Source organism: Carica papaya, chromosome 5 (genome assembly GCF_054855325.1).
Source record: "Carica papaya isolate Zhongbai chromosome 5, ASM5485532v1, whole genome shotgun sequence".
Lineage (NCBI taxonomy): Eukaryota > Viridiplantae > Streptophyta > Magnoliopsida > Brassicales > Caricaceae > Carica > Carica papaya.
In genome coordinates, this window is record NC_142313.1 from 27,752,916 (window position 1) to 27,773,618 (window position 20,703).

Genomic DNA, 20,703 nt, shown 5'->3' on the forward strand with positions numbered 1-20,703 from the left:
GCGTGCGCACTGCACCTCCCGTTCTCGTTCTAATATAAAGTAAAATGTTACGGTGCCGTGACTCACATTTGCGAATAAACCTGGGACCATAATTCAAGTCGCGCGTATCGTCGAAAGAATCATCTGCAAAAAAATGGGTGGAACACGAGGACTTCCTAAGAAAATGGGTGAAATATAAGGACTTCGTAGGAGGGCACCCATCCTAGTGCTACTCTCGCCCAAGCACCCTTAACTTGCGGAGTTCTGATAGAATCCGTTGCATTGGTGCTAGTATGATTGCTCATGTTTCATTCTACGCTACAAAAACATACACTTTTTCTCCCTCCATCCCCCCGTCCCGTCATTTGTTTCTTTGTGCGTGCACTCTGCATCTCTCCTTCTCGTTCTAATATCGATTAAAATTCCCCTGCTTCTTGACTCACATTTGCGTATAAACAAGTGGACCCTAGTTCCAGTCGCGCGTAACGTCGTACGATCCGTCTGAAAAAATAATTAGTGCGACACGAGGACTTCCCAAGAGGTCACCCATCCGAGTACTACTCTCGCCCATGCACACTTAACTGCGGAGTTCTGATGGGATCCGGTGCATTAGTGCTAGTATGATCGCACCTGTTTAATTTTGCGCTGCAAATACATAAACTCCTTCTCCTTTCTTCCCCCTCCCGTCATTTGTTTCCTTTCGCGTGCACACTGCACCTCTCGTTCTTGTTCAAATATAAAGTAAAATACCACGACACCGTGACTCACATTTGCGAATAAATCTGCGGACCATAATTATAGTCGCGCGTAACGTCGAACGGCACATCTAAAAAAAAAATGGGTGCAACACGAGAACTTCTCACGAGTTGACCCATCATTGTACTACTTTCGCCAAAGCACACTTAACTGCGGAGTTCTGATGGGATCCGGTGCATTTGTGCTGGTATGATCGCACCTGTTTAATTTCGCGCTGCAAATACATACACTCATTCACCTTTCTTCCCCCTCCCGTCATTTGTTTCCTTGTGCGTACGCACTGCACTTCCCATTCTCGTTCTAATATCAAGTAAAATGCCACGGCGCCGTGACTCACATTTGCGAATAAACCTGAAGACCATAATTCATATCGCGCGTAACATCGAAAGAATCATCTGCAAAAAAATGGGAGCAACACGAGGACTTCACAAGAAAATGGGTGAACTATAAGGACTTCGCAGGAGGTAACCCATGCTAGTACTACTCTCGCCCAAGCACCCTTACCTACGGAGTTCTGATAGAATCCGTTGCATTAGTGCTGGTATGATCGCACCTGTTTCATTTCGGGCTGAAAATACATACACTCCTTCTCTTTCCCTCCCCCTCCCATCAATTGTTTCCTTGTGCGTTCACACTGCACCTCTCATTCTCGTTCTAATATCGATTAAAATGCCCCTTCTTCTTGACTCACATTTGCGTATAAACCAGCGGACCCTAGTTCTAGTCGCGCGTAACGTCGAACGACCTTAACTGCGGAGTTCTGAAGGGATCCGGGGCTTTAGTGCTGGTATGATCGCACTAGTTTAGTTTCGCGCTGCAAATACATACACTCCTTCTCCTATCTTCCCCCTCCCGTCATTTGTTTCCTTGTGCGTTCACACTTCACCTCTCATTCTCGTTCTAATATCGATTAAAATGCCCCTGTTTCTTGACTCACATTTGCGTATAAACTAGCGGACCCAAGTTCCAGACGCGCGTAACGTCGAACAACCCGTCTGAAAAAAAATTGGTGCGACACGAGGACTTCACAAATAAATTGGTGAAATATAAGGACTTCGCAGGAGGTAACCCATGCTAGTACTACTCTCGCTCAAGCACCCTTACCTACGGAGTTCTGATAGAATCCGTTGCATTAATGCTGGTATGATCGCACCTGTTTCATTTCGTGCTGAAAATACATACACTCTTTCTCCTTCCCTCCCCCTCCCATAAATTGTTTCCTTGTGCGTTCACACTGCACCTCTCCTTCTCGTTCTAATATCGATTAAAATGCCCCTACTTTTTGACTCACATTTGCGTATAAACCAGCGGATCCTAGTTCTAGTCGCGCGTAACGTCGAACGACCCGTCTGAAAAAATAATTAGTGCGACACGAGGACTTCCCAAGAGGTCTCCAATCTGAGTACTACTCTCGCCCAAGCACACTTAACTGCGGAGTTCTGATGGGATCCGGTGCATTAGTGATGGTATGATCGCACCTGTTTAATTTCGCGCAGCAAATACATAAACTCCTTCTCCTTTCTTCCCCCTCCCGTCATTTGTTTCCTTGCGCGTGCACACTGCACCTCTCGTTCTTGTTCAAATATAAAGTAAAATACCACGACACCGTGACTCACATTTGCGAATAAATCTGCGGACCATAATTATAGTCGCGCGTAACGTCGAACGGCACATCTAAAAAAAAAATGGGTGCAACACGAGAACTTCTCACGAGTTGACCCATCATTGTACTACTTTCGCCAAAGCACACTTAACTGCGGAGTTATGATGGGATCCGGTGCATTTGTGCTGGTATGATCGCACCTGTTTAATTTCGCGCTGCAAATACATACACTCATTCACCTTTCTTCCCCCTCCCGTCATTTGTTTCCTTGTGCGTACGCACTGCACCTCCCGTTCTCGTTCTAATATCAAATAAAATGCCACGGCGTCGTGACTCACATTTGCGAATAAACCTGAAGACCATAATTCATGTCGCGCGTAACATCGAAAGAATCATCTGCAAAAAAATGGGAGCAACACGAGGACTTCACAAGAAAATGGGTGAACTATAAGGACTTCGCAGGAGGTAACCCATGCTAGTACTACTCTCGCCCAAGCACCCTTACCTACGGAGTTCTGATAGAATCCGTTGCATTAGTGCTGGTATGATCGCACCTGTTTCATTTCGGGCTGAAAATACATACACTCCTTCTCCTTCCCTCCCCCTCCCATCAATTGTTTCCTTGTGCGTTCACACTGCACCTCTCATTCTCGTTCTAATATCGATTAAAATGCCCCTTCTTCTTGACTCACATTTGCGTATAAACCAGCGGACCCTAGTTCTAGTCGCGCGTAACGTCGAACGACCTTAACTGCGGAGTTCTGAAGGGATCCGGGGCTTTAGTGCTGGTATGATCGCACTAGTTTAGTTTCGCGCTGCAAATACATACACTCCTTCTCCTATCTTCCCCCTCCCGTCATTTGTTTCCTTGTGCGTTCCCACTTCACCTCTCATTCTCGTTCTAATATCGATTAAAATGCCCCTGCTTCTTGACTCACATTTGCGTATAAACTAGCGGACCCAAGTTCCAGACGCGCGTAACATCGAACAACCCGTCTGAAAAAAAATTGGTGCGACACGAGGACTTCACAAATAAATTGGTGAAATATAAGGACTTCGCAGGAGGTAACCCATGCTAGTACTACTCTCGCTCAAGCACCCTTACCTACGGAGTTCTGATAGAATCCGTTGCATTAATGCTGGTATGATCGCACCTGTTTCATTTCGTGCTGAAAATACATACACTCTTTCTCCTTCCCTCCCCCTCCCATAAATTGTTTCCTTGTGCGTTCACGCTGCACCTCTCCTTCTCGTTCTAATATCAATTAAAATGCCCCTACTTTTTGACTCACATTTGCGTATAAACCAGCGGATCCTAGTTCTAGTCGCGCGTAACGTCGAACGACCCGTCTGAAAAAATAATTAGTGCGACACGAGGACTTCCCAAGAGGTCTCCAATCTGAGTACTACTCTCGCCCAAGCACACTTAACTGCGGAGTTCTGATGGGATCCGGTGCATTAGTGATGGTATGATCGCACCTGTTTAATTTCGCGCAGCAAATACATAAACTCCTTCTCCTTTCTTCCCCCTCCCGTCATTTGTTTCCTTGTGCGTGCGCACTGCACCTCTCGTTCTCGTTCAAATATCAAGTAAAATGTCACGGTGCCGTGACTCACATTTACGAATCAATCTGCGGACCATAACTAAAGTCGCGCGTAACGTCGAACGACACATCTGAAAAAAAGAAAATGGGTGCAACACGAGAACTTCCCATGAGATAACCCATCATTGTATTACTTTCCCCAAAGCACACTTAACTGCGGAGTTCTGATGGGATCCGGTGCATTTGTGCTGGTGTGACCGCACCTGTTTAATTTCGTGCTGAAAATACATACACTCCTTCTTCCCTCTCCCCTCCCATCATTTGTTTCCTTGTGCGTTCACACTGCACCTCTCCTTCTCGTTCTAATATCGATTAAAATGCTCTTGATTCTTGACTCACATTTGCGATACGAGGACTTCCCAAGAGGTCACGCATCCGAGTACTACTCTCGCCCAAGCACACTTAACTGCAGAGTTCTGATGGGATCGAGTGCATTAGTGCTGGAATGATGCCACTTGTTTAATTTTGCGCTTCAAATACATACACTCCTTCTCTTTTCTTCCTCCTCCCGTCATTTGTTTCCTATTGCGTGCGCACTGCACCTCCCGTGCTCGTTCTAATATCAAGTAAAATGCCACGGCGCCGTGACTCACATTTGCGAATAAACATGCGGACCATAAATCAATTCGCGCGTAACGTCTAAAGAATCATCTGCAAAAAGATGGGTGCAACACGAGGACCTCCCAAGAAAATGGGTGAAATATAAGGACTTCGCAGGAGGTCACCCATCCGAGTACTTTTCTCGCCCAAGCACCCTTAACTGCGGAGTTCTGATAGAATCCGTTGCATTAGTGCTGGTATGATCCCTCATGTATCATTCTGCACTGCAAATACATACACTCTGTCTCCTTCCATCCCCCCTCCCGTCATTTGTTTCCTTGTGCGTGCACTCTGCATCTCTCTTTCTCGTTCTAATATCAAGTAATATGCCCCGGCACCGTGACTCACCTTTGCAAATGAACCAGCGGTTTATAATTCCATTCGCGCGTAAGGTCGAACAACCCATCCGAAAATATATAGGTGCAACACGAGGGCTTCCCAGGTGGTCACCCATCCGAGTACTACTCTCGCCCAAACACACTTAACTGCGGAGTTCTGATGGGATCCGGAGCTTTAGTGCTGGTATGATCGCACCTGTTTAATTTTGCGCTGCAAATACATACACTCCTTCTCCTTTCTTCCCCCTCCCATCATTTGTTTCCTTGTGCGTTCACACTTCACCTCTTATTCTCGTTCTAATATCGATTAAAATGCCCCTGCTTCTTGACTCACATTTGCGTATAAACCAGCGGACCCTAATTCCAGACACGCGTAACGTCGAACGATCTGTCTGAAAAAAATTGGTGCGACACGAGGATTTCACAAGAAAATGCGTGAAATATAAGGACTTCGCAGGAGGTAACCCATGCTAGTACCACTCTCGCCCAAGCACCCTTACCTACGGAGTTCTGATAGAATCCGTTGCATTAGTGCTGGTATGATTGCACCTGTTTCATTTCGTGCTGAAAATACATAAACTCCTCATTCCCTCCCCCTCCCATCAATTGTTTCCTTGTGCGTTCACACTGCATCTCTCATTCTCGTTCTAATATCGATTAAAAATGCCCCTGCTTCTTGACTCACATTTGCGTATAAACAAGCGGACCCAAGTTCCAGTCGCGCTTAACGTTGAACGACCCGTCTGAAAAAAAATTGGTTCGACACGAGGACTTCCCAGGAGATCACCCATCCGAGTACTACTCGCTGCCAAGCACACTTAACTGCGGAGTTCTGATGGGATTCGATGCATTTGTGCTGGTATGATCGCACCCGTTTAATTTCGCGCTGCAAATACATAAACTCTTTCTCCTTTCTTCCCCCTCCCGTCATTTGTTTCCTTATGCGTGCGCACTGCACCAACTGTGCTCGTTCTAATATCAAGTAAAATGCTACGGTGCCGTGACTCACATTTGCGAATAAACCTGAGGATTATAATTCAAGTCGCGCGTATCGTCGAAAGAATCATCTGCAAAAAAATGGGTGCAACACGAGGACTTCCTAAGAAAATGGGTGAAATATTAGGACTTCACAGGAAGTCACCCATCCTAGTGCTACTCTCGCCCATGCACCCTTAACTTGCGGAGTTCTGATAGAATCTGTTGCATTGGTGCTGGTATGATTGCTCATGTTTCATTCAGCGCTGCAAATACGTACATTTTTTCTCCCTCCATCCCCCCTCCCGTCATTTGTTTCCTTGTGCGTGCACTCTGCATCCCTCTTTCTCGTTCTAATATCGATTAAAATGCCCGTGCTTCTTGACGAACATTTGCGTATAAACCAGTGGACCCTAGTTGCAGTCGCGCGTAACGTCGAACGACCCGTCTGAAAAAAAAATTAGTACGACACGAGGACTTCCTAAGAGGTCACCCATCCGAGTACTACTCTCGCCCAAGCACACTTAACTGCGGAGTTCTGATGGGATCCGGTGCATTAGTGCTGGTATGATCGCACCTGTTTAATTTTGCGCTGCAAATACATAAACTCCTTCTCCTTTCTTCCCCCTCCCGTCATTTGTTTCCTTGTGCGTGCGCACTGCACCTCTCGTTCTCGTTCAAATATCAAGTAAAATGCCACGGTGCCGTGACTCACATTTGCGAATAAATCTGCGGACCATAATTAAAGTCGCGCGTAACGTCGAAGGGCACATCTGAAAAAAAAAAATGGGTGCAACACGAGAACTTCCCAGGAGGTAACCCATCATTGTACTACTTTCGCAAAAGCACACTTAACTGCGGAGTTTTGATGGGATCCGGTGCATTTGTGCTGGTGTGACCGCACCTGTTTAATTTCGTGCTGAAAATACATACACTCCTTCTTCCCTCCCCCCTGCCATCATTTGTTTCCTTGTGCGTTCACACTGCACCTCTCCTTCTCGTTCTAATATCGATTAAAATGCCCCTGATTCTTGACTAACATTTGCGTATAAACCAGCGGACCATAGTTCCAGTCGCGCGTAACGTCGAACGACACATCTGAAAAAAAATTGTTGCGATATGAGGACTTCCCAAGAGGTCACGCATCCGAGTACTACTCTCGCCCAAGCACACTTAACTGCAGAGTTCTGATGGGATAGAGTACATTAGTGCTGGTATGATGCCAATTGTTTAATTTTGCGCTTCAAATACATACACTCCATCTCTTTTCTTCCTCCTCCTGTCATTTGTTTCCTTTTGTGTGCGCACCGCACCTCTCGTTCTCGTTCTAATATCAAGTAAAATACCACGACGCCGTGACTCACATTTGCGAATAAACCTGCGGACCCTAAATCAAGTCGCGCGTAACGTCGAAAGAATCATCTGCAAAAAGATGGGTGCAACACGAGGACCTACCAAGAAAATGGGTGAAATATAAGGACTTCGCAGGAGGTCACCCATCCGAGTACTTTTCTCGCCCAAACACCCTTAACTGCGGAGTTCTGATAGAATCCATTGCATTAGTGCTGGTATGATCCCTCATGTATCATTCTACACTGCAAATACATACACTCTGTCTCCTTCCATCCCCCCTCCCGTCATTTGTTTCCTTGTGTGTGTACTCTGCATCTCTCTTTCTCGTTCTAATAACAAGTAATATGCCCAGGCACCGTGACTCACCTTTGCAAATGAACCAGCTGTTTATAATTTCATTCGCGCGTAACGTCGAACAACCCATCCGAAAAAAAAATAGGTGCAACACGAGGGCTTCCCAGGTGGACACCCATCCGAGTACTACTCTCGCCCAAGCACACTTAACTGCAGAGTTCTGATGGGATCCGGAGCTTTAGTGCTGGTATGATCGCACCTATTTAATTTCGCGCTGCAAATACATACACTCCTACTCCTTTCTTCCCCCTCCCGTCATTTGTTTCCTTGTGCGTTCACACTTCACCTCTCATTCTCGTTCTAATATCGATTAAAATGCCCCTGCTTCTTGACTCACATTTGTGTATAAACCAACGGACCCTAGTTCCAGACGCGCGTAACGTCGAACGACTCGTCTGAAAAAAAATTGGTGCGACACGAGGATTTCCCAGGAGGTCGACCATCCGAGTACTTATCTCACCCAAGCACACTTAACTGCGGAGTTCTGATGGGATCCGGGGCTTTAGTGCTGGTATGATCGCACCTGTTTAGTTTCGCGCTGCAAATACATACACTCCTTCTCCTTTCTTCCCCCTCCCGTCATTTGTTTCCTTGTGAATTCACACTTCACCTCTCATTCTCGTTTTAATATCGATTAAAATGCCCCTGCTTCTTGACTCACATTTGTGTATAAACCAGCGGACCCTAGTTCCAGACGCGCGTAACGTCGAACGACCCGTCTGAAAAAAAATTGGTGCGACACGAGGACTTCACAAGAAAATGGATGAAATATAAGGACTTCACAGGAGGTAACCCATGCTAGTACTACTCTCGCCCAAGCACCCTTACCTACGGAGTTCTGATAGAATCCGTTGCATTAGTGCTGGTATGATCGCACTTGTTTCATTTCGTGCTGAAAATACATACTCTCCTTCTCCTTCCCTCCCCCTCCCATCAATTGTTTCCTTGTGCGTTCACACTGCACCTCTCCTTCTCGTTCTAATATCGATTAAAATGCCCCTGCTTCTTGGCTCACATTTGCGTATAAACCAGCGGACCCTAGTTCCAGTCGCGCGTAACGTTAAACGACCCGTCTGAAAAAAAATTGGTGCGGCACGAGGACTTCCCAGGAGGTCACCCATCCGAGTACTACTCTCACCCAAGCACACTTAACTGCGGAGTTTTGATGGGATCCTGTGCATTAGTGCTGGTATGATCACACCCGTTTAATTTTGCGCTGTAAATACATAAACTCCTTCTCCTTTGTTCCCCCTCCCGTCATTTGTTTAATTGTGCGTGCGCACTGCACCTCTAGTGCTCGTTCTAATATCAAGTAAAATGCTACAGCGCCGTGACTCACATTTGTGAATAAACCTGAGGACCATAATTCAAGTCGCGAGTAACGTCAAAAGAATCATCTGCAAAAAAATGGGTGCAAAACGAGGACTTCACAAGAAAATGGGTGAAATATAAGGACTTCGCAGGAGGTAACCCGTGCTAGTACTACTCTCGCCCAAGCACCCTAACCTACGGAGTTCTGATAGAATCCGTTGCATTAGTGCTAGTATGATCGCACCTCTTTAATTTCGCGCTGCAAATACATACACTCCTCCTTTCTTCCCCCTCCCGTCATTTGTTTCCTTGTGAGTTCACACTTCACCTCTCATTCTCGTTCTAATATCGATTAAAATGCCCCTGCTTCTTGACTCACATTTGAGTATAAACCAGCGGACCCTAGTTCCAGTCGCGCGTAACGTCGAACGATTCGTCTGAAAATAAATTGGTGCGACACGAGGACTTCCCAGGAGGTCACCCATCCGAGTACTACTCTCTCCCAAGCATAGTTAACGGCAGAGTTCTAATGGGATCCGGTGCATTAGTGCTGTTATGATCGCACCTGTTTAATTTCGCGCTGTAAATACATAAACTCATTCTCCTTTCTTCCCTCTCCCGCCATTTGTTTCCTTGTGCGTGCGCACTGCACCTCCCGTGCTCGTTCTAATATCAATTAAAATGCTACGGTGCCGTGACTCACATTTGCGAATAAACCTGAGGACCATAATTCAAGTCGCGCGTATCGTCGAAAGAATCATCTGCAAAAAAATGGGTGCAACACGAGGACTTCCTAAGAAAATGGGTGAAATATAAGGACTTCGCAGGAGGTCACCCATCCTAGTGCTACTCTCGCCCAAGCACCCTTAACTTGCGGAGTTCTGATAGAATCCGTTGCATTAGTGCTGGTATGATTGCTCATGTTTCATTCTGCACTGCAAATACATACACTTTTTCTCCCTCCATCCCCCCTCCCATCATTTGTTTCCTTGTGCGTGCACTCTGCATCTCTCCTTCTCGTTCTAATATTGATTAAAATACCCCTGCTTCTTGACTCACATTTGCGTATAAACCAGCGGACCCTAGTTCCAGACGCGCGTAACGTCGAACGACCCGTCTGAAAAAAAATTGGTGTGACACGAGGATTTCCCAGGAGGTCGACCATCCGAGTACTTATCTTGCCCAAGCACACTTAACTGCGGAGTTCTGATGGGATCCGGGGCTTTAGTGCTGGTATGATCGCACCTGTTTAGTTTCGCGCTGCAAATACATACACTCCTTCTCCTTTCTTCCCCCTCCCGTCATTTGTTTCCTTGTGAATTCACACTTCACCTCTCATTCTCGTTTTGATATCAATTAAAATGCCCCTGCTTCTTGACTCACATTTGTGTATAAACCAGCGGACCCTAGTTCCAGACGCGCGTAACGTCGAACGACCCGTCTGAAAAAAAATTGGTGCGACACGAGGACTTCACAAGAAAATGGATGAAATATAAGGACTTCACAGGAGGTAACCCATGCTAGTACTACTCTCGCCCAAGCACCCTTACCTACGGAGTTCTGATAGAATCCGTTGCATTAGTGCTGGTATGATCGCACTTGTTTCATTTCGTGCTGAAAATACATACTCTCCTTCTCCATCCCTCCCCCTCCCATCAATTGTTTCCTTGTGCGTTCACACTGCACCTCTCATTCTCGTTCTAATATCGATTAAAATGCCCCTGCTTCTTGACTCACATTTGAGTATAAACCAGCGGACCCTAGTTCCAGTCGCGCGTAACGTCGAACGATCCGTCTGAAAATAAATTGGTGCGACACGAGGACTTCCCAGGAGGTTACCCATCCGAGTACTACTCTCTCCCAAGCATAGTTAACGGCAGAGTTCTGATGGGATCCGGTGCATTAGTGCTGTTATGATCGCACCTGTTTAATTTCGCGCTGTAAATACATAAACTCATTCTCCTTTCTTCCCTCTCCCGCCATTTGTTTCCTTGTGCGTGCGCACTGCACCTCCCGTGCTCGTTCTAATATCAATTAAAATGCTACGGTGCCGTGACTCACATTTGCGAATAAACCTGAGGACCATAATTCAAGTCGCGCGTATCGTCGAAAGAATCATCTGCAAAAAAATGGGTGCAACACGAGGACTTCCTAAGAAAATGGGTGAAATATAAGGACTTCGCAGGAGGTCACCCATCCTAGTGCTACTCTCGCCCAAGCACCCTTAACTTGCGGAGTTCTGATAGAATCCGTTGCATTGGTGCTGGTATGATTGCTCATGTTTCATTCTGCACTGCAAATACATACACTTTTTCTCCCTCCATCCCCCCTCCCATCATTTGTTTCCTTGTGCGTGCACTCTGCATCTCTCCTTCTCGTTCTAATATTGATTAAAATACCCCTGCTTCTTGACTCACATTTGCATATAAACCAGCGGACCCTAGTTCCAGACGCGCGTAACGTCGAACGACCCGTCTGAAAAAAAATTGGTGTGACACGAGGACTTCCCAAGAGGTCACCCATCCGTGTACTAATCTCGCCCAAGCACACTTCACTGCGGAGTTCTGATGGGATCCGGTGCATTAGTGCTGGTATGATAGCAACTGTTTAATTCCGCGCTGCAAATACATACACTCCTTCTCTTTTCTTCCTCCTCCCGTTATTTGTTTCCTTGTGGGTGCGCACTGCACCTCCCGTACTCGTTCTAATATCAAGTAAAATGTCACGGCGCCGTGACTCACATTTGCGAATAAACTTGCGGACCATAAATCAAGTCGCGCGTAACGTCGAAAGAATCATCTGCAAAAAGATAAGTGCAACACGAGGACCTCCCAAGAAAATGGGTGAAATATAAGGACTTCGTAGAAGGTCACCCATCCGAGTACTTTTCTCGCCCAAGCACCCTTAACTGCGGAGGTCTGATAGAATCCGTTGCATTAGTGCTGGTATGATCCCTCATGTTTCATTCTGCACTCCAAATACATACACTCTTTCTCCTCCCATCCCCCCTCCCGTCATTTGTTTCCTTTTGCGTGCATTCTGCATCTCTCTTTCTCGTTCTAATATCAAGTAATATGCCCCGGCACCGTGACTCATCTTTGCAAATGAACCAGCGGTTTATAATTCTATTCGCGCGTAACGTCGTACGACCCATCTGAAAAAAAAATTAGTGCGACACGAGGACTTCCCAGGAGGTCACCCATCCGAGTACTACGCTCGCCCAAGCACACTTAACTGCGGAGTTCTTATGGGATCCGGAGCTTTAGTGCTGGTATGATAGCACCTATTTACTTTCGCGCTGCAAATACATACACTCCTTCTCCTTTCTTCCCCCTCCCGTCATTTGTTTCCTTGTGCGTTCACACTTCACCTCTCATTCTCGTTCTAATATCGATTAAAATGCCCCTGCTTCTTGACTCACATTTGCGTATAAACCAGCGGATCCTAGTTCCAGACGCGCGTAACGTCGAACGACCCGTCTGAAAAAAAATTGGTGCAACACGAGGACTACCCAAGAGGTCACCCATCCGAGTACTAATCTCGCCCAAGCACACTTCATTGCGAAGTTCTGATGGGATACGGTGCATTAGTGCTGGTATGATCGCACCTGTTTAATTTCGCGCTGCAAATACATAAACTCATTCCCCTTTCTTCCCCCTCCCGTCATTTGTTTCCTTGTGCGTGCGCACTGCATCTCTCTTTCTCGTTCTAATATCAAGTAATATGCCGCGGCACTGTGACTCACCTTTGCAAATGAACCAGCGGATTCTAATTCCATTCGCGCGTAACGTCGAACAACCCATCCGAAAAAAAATAGGTGCAACACGAGGGCTTCTCAGGTGGTCACCCATCCGAGTACTACCCTCGCCCAAGCACACTTAACTGCGGAGTTCTGATGGGATCCGGAGCTTTAGTGCTGGTATGATCGAACCTGTTTAATGTTGCGCTGCAAATACATATACTCCTTCTCTTTCTTCCCCCTCCCGTCATTTGTTTCCTTGTGCGTTCACACTTCACCTCTCATTCTCGTTCTAATATCGATTAAAATGCCCATACTTCTTGACTCACATTTGCGTATAAACCAGCGGACCCTAGTTCCAGACGTGCGTAACGTCGAACGACCAGTCTGAAAAAAAATTGGTGCGACATGAGGACTTCCCAGGAGGTCAACCATCCGAGTACTAATCTCGCCCAAGCACACTTAACTGCGGAGTTCTGATGGGATCCGGTGCATTAGTGCTGGTATGATCGCACCCGTTTAATTTCGCACTGCAAATACATAAACTCCTTCTCCTTTCTTCCCCCTCCCGTCATTTGTTTCCTTGTGCGTGCGCACTGCACCTCCCGTGCTCGTTCTAATATCAAGTAAAATGCTACGGTGCCGTGACTCACATTTGCGAATAAACCTGAGGACCATAATTCAAGTCGCGCGTATCGTCGAAAAAATCATCTGCAAAAAAATGGGTGCAGCACGAGGACTTCCTAAGAAAATGGGTGAAATATAAGGACTTCGCAGGAGGTCACCCATCCTAGTGCTACACTCGCCCAAGCACCCTTAACTTGCGGAGTTCTGATAGAATCCGTTGCATTGGTGCTGGTATGATTGCTCATGTTTCATTTTGCACTGCAAATACATACCCTTTTTCTCCCTCCATCGCCCCTCCCGTCATTTGTTTCCTTGTGCGTGCACTCTGCATCTCTCTTTCTCGTTCTAATATCGATTAAAATGCCCCTGCTTCTTGACTCACATTTGCGTATAAACCAGTGGACTCTAGTTCCAGTCGCGCGTAATGTCGAACGACTTGTCTGAAAAAAAAAATTAGTGCGACAAGAGGACTTCCCAGGAGGTCACCCATCCGAGTACCACTCTCTCCCAAGCACACTTAACTGCGGAATTCTGATGGGATCCAGTGCATTAGTGCTATTATGATCGAACCTGTTTAATTTCGCGCTGTAAATACATAAACTCCTTCTCCTTTCTTCCCCCTCTCGTCATTTGTTTCCTTGTGCGTGCGCACAGCACCTCTCGTTCTCGTTCAAATATCAAGTAAAATTCCACGGCGATGTGACTCACATTTACGAATAAATCTGCATACTATAATTAAAGACGCGCGTAACGTCGAACGGCACATCTGAAAAAAAAAAATGGGTGCAACACGAGAAATTCCCAGGACGTAACCCATCATTGTACTACTTTCGCCAAAGCACACTTAACTGCGGAGTTCTGATGGGATCCGTTGCATTTATGCTGGTATGATCGCACCCGTTTAATTCCGCGCTGCAAATACATAAACTCCTTCTCTTTTCTTCCCCCTCCCGTCATTTGTTTCCTTGTGCGTGCGCACTGCACCTCCCGTGCTCGTTCTAATATCAAGTAAAATGCTACGGTGCTGTGACTCACATTTGCAAATAAACCTGAGGATCATAATTCAAGTCGCGTGTATCGTCGAAAGAATCATCTGCAAAAAAATGGGTGCAACACGAGGACTTCATAAGAAAATGGGTGAAATATAAGGACTTTGCAGGAGATCACCCATCCTAGTGCTTCTCTCGCCCAAGCACCCTTAACTTGCGGAGTTCTGATAGAATCCGTTGCATTGGTGCTGGTATGATTGCTCATGTTTCATTCTGCGCTGCAAATACATACACTTTTTCTCCCTCCATCCGCCCTCCCGTCATTTATTTCCTTGTGCGTGCACTCTGCATCTCTTTTTCTCGTTCTAATATCAATTAAAATGCCCCTGCTTCTTGACTCACATTTGCGTATAAACCAGTGGACCCTAGTTCCAGTCGCGCGTAACGTCGAACGACCCGTCTGAAAAAAAAGATTAGTGCGACACGAGGACTTCCCAGGAGGTCACCCATCCGAGTACTACTCTCGCCTAAGCACACTTAAATGCGGAGTTCTGATGGGATCCGGTGCATTAGTGCTGGTATGATCGCACCTGTTTAATTTTGCGCTGCAAATACATAAACTCATTCCCCTTTCTTCCCCCTTCCGTCATTTGTTTCCTTGAGCGTGCGCACTGCACCTCCCGTTCTCGTTCTAATATCAAGTAAAATGCTACAGCGCCGTGACTCACATTTGCGAATAAACCTGAGGACCATAATTCAAGTCGCGCGTAACGTCGAAAGAATCATCTGCAAAAAAATGGGTGCAACACGAGGACTTCACAAGAAAATGGGTGAAATATAAGGACTTCGCAGGAGGTAACCCATGCTAGTACTACTCTCGCCCAAGCACCCTTACCTACGGAGTTCTAATAGAATCCGTTACATTAGTGCTGGTATGATCGCACCTATTTCATTTCGTGCTGAAAATACATACACTCCTTCTCCTTCCCTCCCCCTCCCATCAATTGTTTCCTTGTGCGTTCACACTGCACCTCTCATTCTCGTTCTAATATCGATTAAAATGCCCCTGCTTCTTGACCCATATTTGCGTATAAACCAGCGGACCCCAGTTCCAGTCACGCGTAACGTCGAACGACCCGTCTGAAAAAAAATTGGTGCGACACGAGGACTTCCCAGGATGTCACCCATCCGAGTACTACTCTCGCCCAATCACACTTAACTGCGGAGTTCTGATGGGATCCGGTGCATTAGTTCTGGTATGATCGCACCAGTTTAATTTTCCGCTGCAAATACATAAACTCCTTCTCCTTTCTTCCCCCTCCCGTCATTTGTTTCCGTGTGCGTGCGCACTGCACCTCCCGTGCTCGTTCTAATATCAAGTAAAATGCTACGGTGCCGTGACTCACATTTGCGAATAAACCTGAGGACCATAATTCAAGTCGCGCGTATCGTCGAAAGAATCATCTGCAAAAAAATGGGTGCAACACGAGGACTTCCTAAGAAAATGGGTGAAATATAAGGACTTCGCAGGAGGTCACCCATCCTAGTGCTACTCTCGCCCAAGCACCCTTAACTTGCGGAGTTCTGATAGAATCCGTTGCATTGGTGCTGGTATGATTGCTCATGTTTCATTCTGCGCTGCAAATATATACACTTGTTCTCCCTCGATCCCCCCTCCCGTCATTTTTTTCCTTGTGCGTGCACTCTGCATCTCTTTTTCTCGTTCTGATATTGATTAAAATGCCCCTGCTTCTTGACTCACATTTGCGTATAAACCAGTGGACCCTAGTTCCAGTCGCGCGTAACGTCGAACGACTCGTCTGAAAAACAAAAATTAGTGCGACACGAGGACTTCCCAGGAGGTCGCCCATTCGAGTACTACTCTCGCCCAAGCACACTTAACTGCGGAGTTCTGATGGGATCCGGTGCATTAGCACTGGTATGATCGCACCTGTTTAATTTCGCGCTGCAAATATATAAACTCCTTCTCCTTTCTTCCCCCTCCCGTCATTTGTTTCCTTGTGCGTGCGCACTGCACCTCTCGTTCTCGTTCAAATATCAAGTAAAATGCCACGGCGCCGTGACTCACATTTGCGAATAAATCTGCGGACCATAATTAAAGTCGCGCGTAACGTCGAACGGGACATCTGAAAAAAAAAAATGGGTGCAACACGAGAACTTCCCAAGAGGTAACCCATCATTGTACTACTTTCGCCAAAGCACACTTAACTACGGAGTTCTGATGGGATCCGGTGCATTTGTGCTGGTGTGACCGCACCTGTTTAATTTTGTGCTGAAAATACATACACTCCTTCTTCCCTTCCCCCCTCCCATCATTTTTTTCCTTGTGCGTTGACAGTGCACCTCTCCTTCTCATTCTTATATCGATTAAAATGTCCCTGATTCTTGACTCACATTTGCATATAAACCAGCGGACCATAGTTCCAGTCGCGGGTAATGTCGAACGACCCATCTGAAAAAAAATTGTTGCGATACGAGGACTTCCTAAGAGGTCACCCAACCGAGTACTACTCTCGCCCAAGCACGCTTAACTGCAGAGTTCTGATGGGATCCATTGTATTAGTGCTGGTATGATGCCACTTGTTTAATTTTGCGCTTTAAATACATAAACTCTTTCCCTTTTCTTCCTCCTCCCGTAATTTGTTTACTTGTGCGTGCGCACTGCACCTCCCGTACTCGTTCTAATATCAAGTAAAATGCCACGGCGCCGTGACTCACATTTGCGAATAAACCTGCGGACCATAAATCAAGTCGCGCGTAACGTCGAAAGAATCATCTGCAAAAAGATAGGTGCAACACGAGGACCTCCCAAGAAAATGGGTGAAATATAAGGACTTCGCAGGAGGTCACCCATTCGAGTACTTTTCTCGCCCAAGCACCCTTAACTGCGGAGTTCTGATAGAATCCGTTGCATTAGTGCTGGTATGATCCCTCATGTTTCATTCTGCACTCCAAATACATACACTCTTTCTCCTCCCATCCCCCATCCCGTCATTTGTTTCCTTGTGCGTGCACTCTGCATCTCTCTTTCTCGTTCTAATATCAAGTAATATGCCCCGGCACCGTGACTCACCATTGCAAATGAACCAGCGATTTATAATTCCATTCGCGCGTAACGTCGAACAACCCATCCGAGAAAAAAAAGGTGCAACACGAGGGCTTCCCAAGTGGTCACCCATCCGATTACTACTCTCGCCCAAGCACACCTAACTGCGGAGTTCTGGTGGGATCCGGGGCTTTAGTGCTGGTATGATCACACCTGTTTAATTTCGCGCTGCAAATACATACACTCCTTCTCCTTTCTTCCCCCTCCGTCATTTGTTTCCTTGTGCGTTCACACTCCATCTCTCCTTCTCGTTCTAATATCGATTAAAATGCCCCTGCTTCTTGACTCACATTTGCGTATAAACCAGTGGACCCTAGTTCCAGACGCGCGTAACGTCGAACGACTAGTCTGAAAAAAAATTTGTGCGACACGAGGACTTCCTAGGAGGTCAACCATTCGAGTACTAATCTCGCCCAAACACACTTAACTGCGGAGTTCTGATGGGATCCGGGGCTTTAGTGCTGGTATGATCGCACCTGTTTAGTTTCGCGCTGCAAATACATACATTCCTTCTCTTTTATTCCCCCTCCCGTCATTTGTTTCCTTGTGCGTGCGCGCTGCACCTCCTGTTCTCATTCTAATATCAAGTAAAATGCTACAGTGCCGTGACTCACATTTGCGAATAAACCTGAGGACCATAATTCAAGTCGCGTGTAACGTCGAAAGAATCATCTGCAAAAAAATGGGTGCAACACGAGGACTTCACAAGAAAATGGGTGAAATATAAAGACTTCGCAGGAGGTAATCCATGCTATTACTACTCTCGCCCAAGCACCCATACCTACGGAGTTCTGATAGAATCCGTTGCATTAGTGCTGGTATGATCGCACCTGTTTCATTCTGCGCTGCAAATACATACACTTTTTCTCCTTCCCTCCCCCTCTCATTAATTGTTTCCTTGTGCGTTCACACTGCACCTTTCCTTCTCGTTCTAATATCGATTAAAATGCCCCTGCTTCTTGACTCACATTTGCGTATAAACCAGTAGACCCTAGTTCCAGTCGCGCGTAACGTCGAACAACCCGTTTGAAAAAAAAATTGGTGCGACACGAGGACTTCCTAAGAGGTCACCCATCCGAGTACTACTCTCGCCCTAGCACACTTAACTGCGGAGTTCTGATGGGATCCGGTGCATTAGTGCTGGTATGATCGCACCCGTATAATTCAGCGCTGCAAATACATAAACTCCTTCTCCTTTCTTCCCCCTCCCGTCATTTGTTTCCTTGTGCGTGCGCACTGCACCTCCCGTGATCGTTCTAATATCAAGTAAAATGCTACGGTGCCGTGACTCACATTTGCGAATAAACCTGAGGACCATAATTCAAGTCGTGCGTATCGTCGAAAGAATCATCTGCAAAAAAAATGGGTGCAACACGAGGACTTCCTAAGAAAATGGGTGAAATATAAGGACTTCGCAGGAGGTCACCCATCCTAGTGCTACTCTCGCCCAAGCACCCTTAACTTGCAGATTTCTGATAGAATCCGTTGCATTCGTGCTGGTATGATTGCTCATGTTTCATTCTGCGCTGCAAATATACACACTTTTTCTCCCTCCATCCCCCCTCCCGTCATTTATTTTCATGTGCGTGCACTCTGCATCTCTCCTTCTCGTTCTAATATCGATTAAAATGCCCCTGCTTCTTGACTCACATTTGCGTATAAACCAGTGGACCCTAATTCTAGTCGCACGTAATGTCGAACGACCCGTCTGAAAAAAAAATTACTGCGGCACGAGGACTTCCCAGGAGGTCACCCATCCGTGTACTACTCTCGCCCAAGCACACTTAATTGCGGAATTCTGATGGCATCCGGTGCATTAGTGCTGGCATGATCGCACCTGTTTAATTTTGCGCTGCAAATACATACACTCCTTCTCCTTTCTTCCCCATCCCGTCATTTGTTTCCTTGTGCGTGCGCACTGCACCTCTCATTCTCGTTCAAATATCAAGTAAAATGCCACGGCGCCGTGACTCACATTGGCGAATAAATCTGCAGACCATAATTAAAGTCGCGCGTAATGTCGAACGGCACATCTAAAAAAAAGAAAATGGGTGCAACACGAGAACATCCCTGGAGGTAACCCATCATTGTACTACTTTCGCCAAAGCACACTTAACTGCGGAGTTCTGATGGGATCCGGTGCAATTGTGCTGGTGTGACCGCACCTCTTTCATTTCGCGTTGCAAATACATACACTCCTCCTTTCTTCCCCCTCCCGTCATTTGTTTCCTTGTGCGTTCACACTGCACCTCTCATTCTCGTTCTAATATCGATTAAAATGCCCCTGATTCTTGACTCACATTTGCGTATAAACCAGCGGACCATAGTTCCAGTCATGCGTAACGTCGAACGACCCATCTGAAAAAAAATTGTTGCGATACGAGGACTTCCCAAGAGGTCATCCATCCGAGTACTACTCTCGCCGAAGCACGCTTAACTGCAGAGTTCTGATGGGATCCAGTGGATTAGTGTTGGTATGATGCCACTTGATTAATTTTGTGCTTCAAATACATACACTCCTTCTCTTTTCTTTCTCCTCCCGTCAGCAGTTAAGTGTGCTTGGGCGAGAGTAGTACTCGGATGGGTGACCTCCTGGGAAATTCTCGTGTCGCACTTATTTTTTTTTTAAACGGGTCGTTCGACGTTACGCGCGACTGGAACTAGGGTCCACTGGTTTATACGCTTATGTGAGTCAAGAAGCTGGGGCATTTTAATCGATATTAGAACGAGAAGGAGAGATGCAGAGTGCACGCACAAGGAAACAAATGACGAGAGCGGGGATGGAGGGAGAAAAAGTGTATGTATTTGCAGCGCAGAATGAAACATGAGCAATCATACCAGCACAAATGCAACGGATTCTATCAGAACTCCGCAAGTTAAGGGTGTTTGGGCGAGAGTAGCACTAGGATGGGTGACCTCCTGCGAAGTCCTTATATTTCACCCATTTTCTTAGGAAGTCCTCGTGTTGCACCCATTTTTTTGCAGATGATTCTTTCGACGATACGCGCGACTAGAATTATCGTCCTCAGGTTTATTTGCAAATGTGAGTCACGGCACCGTAGCATTTTACTTGATATTAGAACGAGCACGGGAGGTGCAGTGCGCACGCACAAGGAAACAAATGACGGGAGGGGAAAGAAAGGAGAATGAGTTTATGTATTTGCAGTGCAGAATTAAATAGGTGCGATCATACTAGCACTAATGAACCGGATCCCATCAGAACTCCGCAGTTAAGTGTGCTTGGGCGAGAGTAGTACTCGGATGGGTCACCTATTGGGAAGTCCTCGTGTCGCACCAATTTTTTTTCAGACGGGTCGTTCGACGTTACGTGCGACTGTAACAGGGGTC

The 20,703-nt window shown here is 46.4% G+C and overlaps 6 non-coding genes and 28 pseudogenes across 6 annotated transcripts; 1 reads left to right on the forward strand and 33 right to left on the reverse strand.

Annotated features, from left to right (window-relative positions):
• Positions 1 to 492: 492 nt before the first annotated feature.
• On the reverse strand, positions 493 to 611 carry LOC148257626 (5S ribosomal RNA). The gene has a single exon (XR_015820033.1). It is a non-coding gene; the product is annotated as a 5S ribosomal RNA (ribosomal RNA).
• A 206-nt stretch (positions 612 to 817) lies between these two features.
• On the reverse strand, positions 818 to 936 carry LOC148257627 (5S ribosomal RNA; annotated as a pseudogene).
• Positions 937 to 2,096: 1,160 nt separating this feature from the next.
• Positions 2,097 to 2,215, reverse strand: LOC148257628 (5S ribosomal RNA; annotated as a pseudogene).
• Positions 2,216 to 2,421: 206 nt separating this feature from the next.
• LOC148257629 (5S ribosomal RNA) lies at positions 2,422 to 2,540 on the reverse strand (annotated as a pseudogene).
• A 1,160-nt stretch (positions 2,541 to 3,700) lies between these two features.
• On the reverse strand, positions 3,701 to 3,819 carry LOC148257630 (5S ribosomal RNA; annotated as a pseudogene).
• Positions 3,820 to 4,028: 209 nt separating this feature from the next.
• Positions 4,029 to 4,147, reverse strand: LOC148257631 (5S ribosomal RNA; annotated as a pseudogene).
• An 812-nt stretch (positions 4,148 to 4,959) lies between these two features.
• Positions 4,960 to 5,078, reverse strand: LOC148257632 (5S ribosomal RNA). The gene has a single exon (XR_015820909.1). It is a non-coding gene; the product is annotated as a 5S ribosomal RNA (ribosomal RNA).
• Positions 5,079 to 5,634: 556 nt separating this feature from the next.
• LOC148257633 (5S ribosomal RNA) lies at positions 5,635 to 5,753 on the reverse strand (annotated as a pseudogene).
• Positions 5,754 to 6,315: 562 nt separating this feature from the next.
• On the reverse strand, positions 6,316 to 6,434 carry LOC148257634 (5S ribosomal RNA; annotated as a pseudogene).
• Positions 6,435 to 6,642: 208 nt separating this feature from the next.
• Positions 6,643 to 6,761, reverse strand: LOC148257635 (5S ribosomal RNA; annotated as a pseudogene).
• An 883-nt stretch (positions 6,762 to 7,644) lies between these two features.
• Positions 7,645 to 7,763, reverse strand: LOC148257636 (5S ribosomal RNA). Its single transcript, XR_015819600.1, has one exon. It is a non-coding gene; the product is annotated as a 5S ribosomal RNA (ribosomal RNA).
• A 205-nt stretch (positions 7,764 to 7,968) lies between these two features.
• On the reverse strand, positions 7,969 to 8,087 carry LOC148257637 (5S ribosomal RNA; annotated as a pseudogene).
• A 559-nt stretch (positions 8,088 to 8,646) lies between these two features.
• On the reverse strand, positions 8,647 to 8,765 carry LOC148257638 (5S ribosomal RNA; annotated as a pseudogene).
• A 556-nt stretch (positions 8,766 to 9,321) lies between these two features.
• LOC148257639 (5S ribosomal RNA) lies at positions 9,322 to 9,440 on the reverse strand (annotated as a pseudogene).
• A 561-nt stretch (positions 9,441 to 10,001) lies between these two features.
• LOC148257640 (5S ribosomal RNA) lies at positions 10,002 to 10,120 on the reverse strand (annotated as a pseudogene).
• A 559-nt stretch (positions 10,121 to 10,679) lies between these two features.
• Positions 10,680 to 10,798, reverse strand: LOC148257641 (5S ribosomal RNA; annotated as a pseudogene).
• Positions 10,799 to 11,356: 558 nt separating this feature from the next.
• On the reverse strand, positions 11,357 to 11,478 carry LOC148257642 (5S ribosomal RNA; annotated as a pseudogene).
• Positions 11,479 to 12,039: 561 nt separating this feature from the next.
• LOC148257643 (5S ribosomal RNA) lies at positions 12,040 to 12,158 on the reverse strand (annotated as a pseudogene).
• A 205-nt stretch (positions 12,159 to 12,363) lies between these two features.
• LOC148257644 (5S ribosomal RNA) lies at positions 12,364 to 12,482 on the reverse strand (annotated as a pseudogene).
• Positions 12,483 to 12,687: 205 nt separating this feature from the next.
• On the reverse strand, positions 12,688 to 12,806 carry LOC148257645 (5S ribosomal RNA). The gene has a single exon (XR_015819807.1). It is a non-coding gene; the product is annotated as a 5S ribosomal RNA (ribosomal RNA).
• A 204-nt stretch (positions 12,807 to 13,010) lies between these two features.
• Positions 13,011 to 13,129, reverse strand: LOC148257646 (5S ribosomal RNA; annotated as a pseudogene).
• Positions 13,130 to 13,692: 563 nt separating this feature from the next.
• LOC148257647 (5S ribosomal RNA) lies at positions 13,693 to 13,811 on the reverse strand (annotated as a pseudogene).
• A 208-nt stretch (positions 13,812 to 14,019) lies between these two features.
• On the reverse strand, positions 14,020 to 14,138 carry LOC148257648 (5S ribosomal RNA; annotated as a pseudogene).
• Positions 14,139 to 14,701: 563 nt separating this feature from the next.
• On the reverse strand, positions 14,702 to 14,820 carry LOC148257649 (5S ribosomal RNA; annotated as a pseudogene).
• A 559-nt stretch (positions 14,821 to 15,379) lies between these two features.
• Positions 15,380 to 15,498, reverse strand: LOC148257650 (5S ribosomal RNA; annotated as a pseudogene).
• A 564-nt stretch (positions 15,499 to 16,062) lies between these two features.
• LOC148257651 (5S ribosomal RNA) lies at positions 16,063 to 16,181 on the reverse strand. The gene has a single exon (XR_015820655.1). It is a non-coding gene; the product is annotated as a 5S ribosomal RNA (ribosomal RNA).
• Positions 16,182 to 16,389: 208 nt separating this feature from the next.
• Positions 16,390 to 16,508, reverse strand: LOC148257652 (5S ribosomal RNA; annotated as a pseudogene).
• Positions 16,509 to 16,712: 204 nt separating this feature from the next.
• Positions 16,713 to 16,830, reverse strand: LOC148257653 (5S ribosomal RNA; annotated as a pseudogene).
• A 561-nt stretch (positions 16,831 to 17,391) lies between these two features.
• LOC148257654 (5S ribosomal RNA) lies at positions 17,392 to 17,510 on the reverse strand (annotated as a pseudogene).
• A 204-nt stretch (positions 17,511 to 17,714) lies between these two features.
• LOC148257655 (5S ribosomal RNA) lies at positions 17,715 to 17,833 on the reverse strand (annotated as a pseudogene).
• A 560-nt stretch (positions 17,834 to 18,393) lies between these two features.
• On the reverse strand, positions 18,394 to 18,512 carry LOC148257656 (5S ribosomal RNA). The gene has a single exon (XR_015821185.1). It is a non-coding gene; the product is annotated as a 5S ribosomal RNA (ribosomal RNA).
• A 563-nt stretch (positions 18,513 to 19,075) lies between these two features.
• On the reverse strand, positions 19,076 to 19,194 carry LOC148257657 (5S ribosomal RNA; annotated as a pseudogene).
• Positions 19,195 to 19,403: 209 nt separating this feature from the next.
• LOC148257658 (5S ribosomal RNA) lies at positions 19,404 to 19,522 on the reverse strand (annotated as a pseudogene).
• A 1,012-nt stretch (positions 19,523 to 20,534) lies between these two features.
• Positions 20,535 to 20,653, forward strand: LOC148257659 (5S ribosomal RNA; annotated as a pseudogene).
• The last annotated feature ends 50 nt before the right edge of the window (positions 20,654 to 20,703 follow it).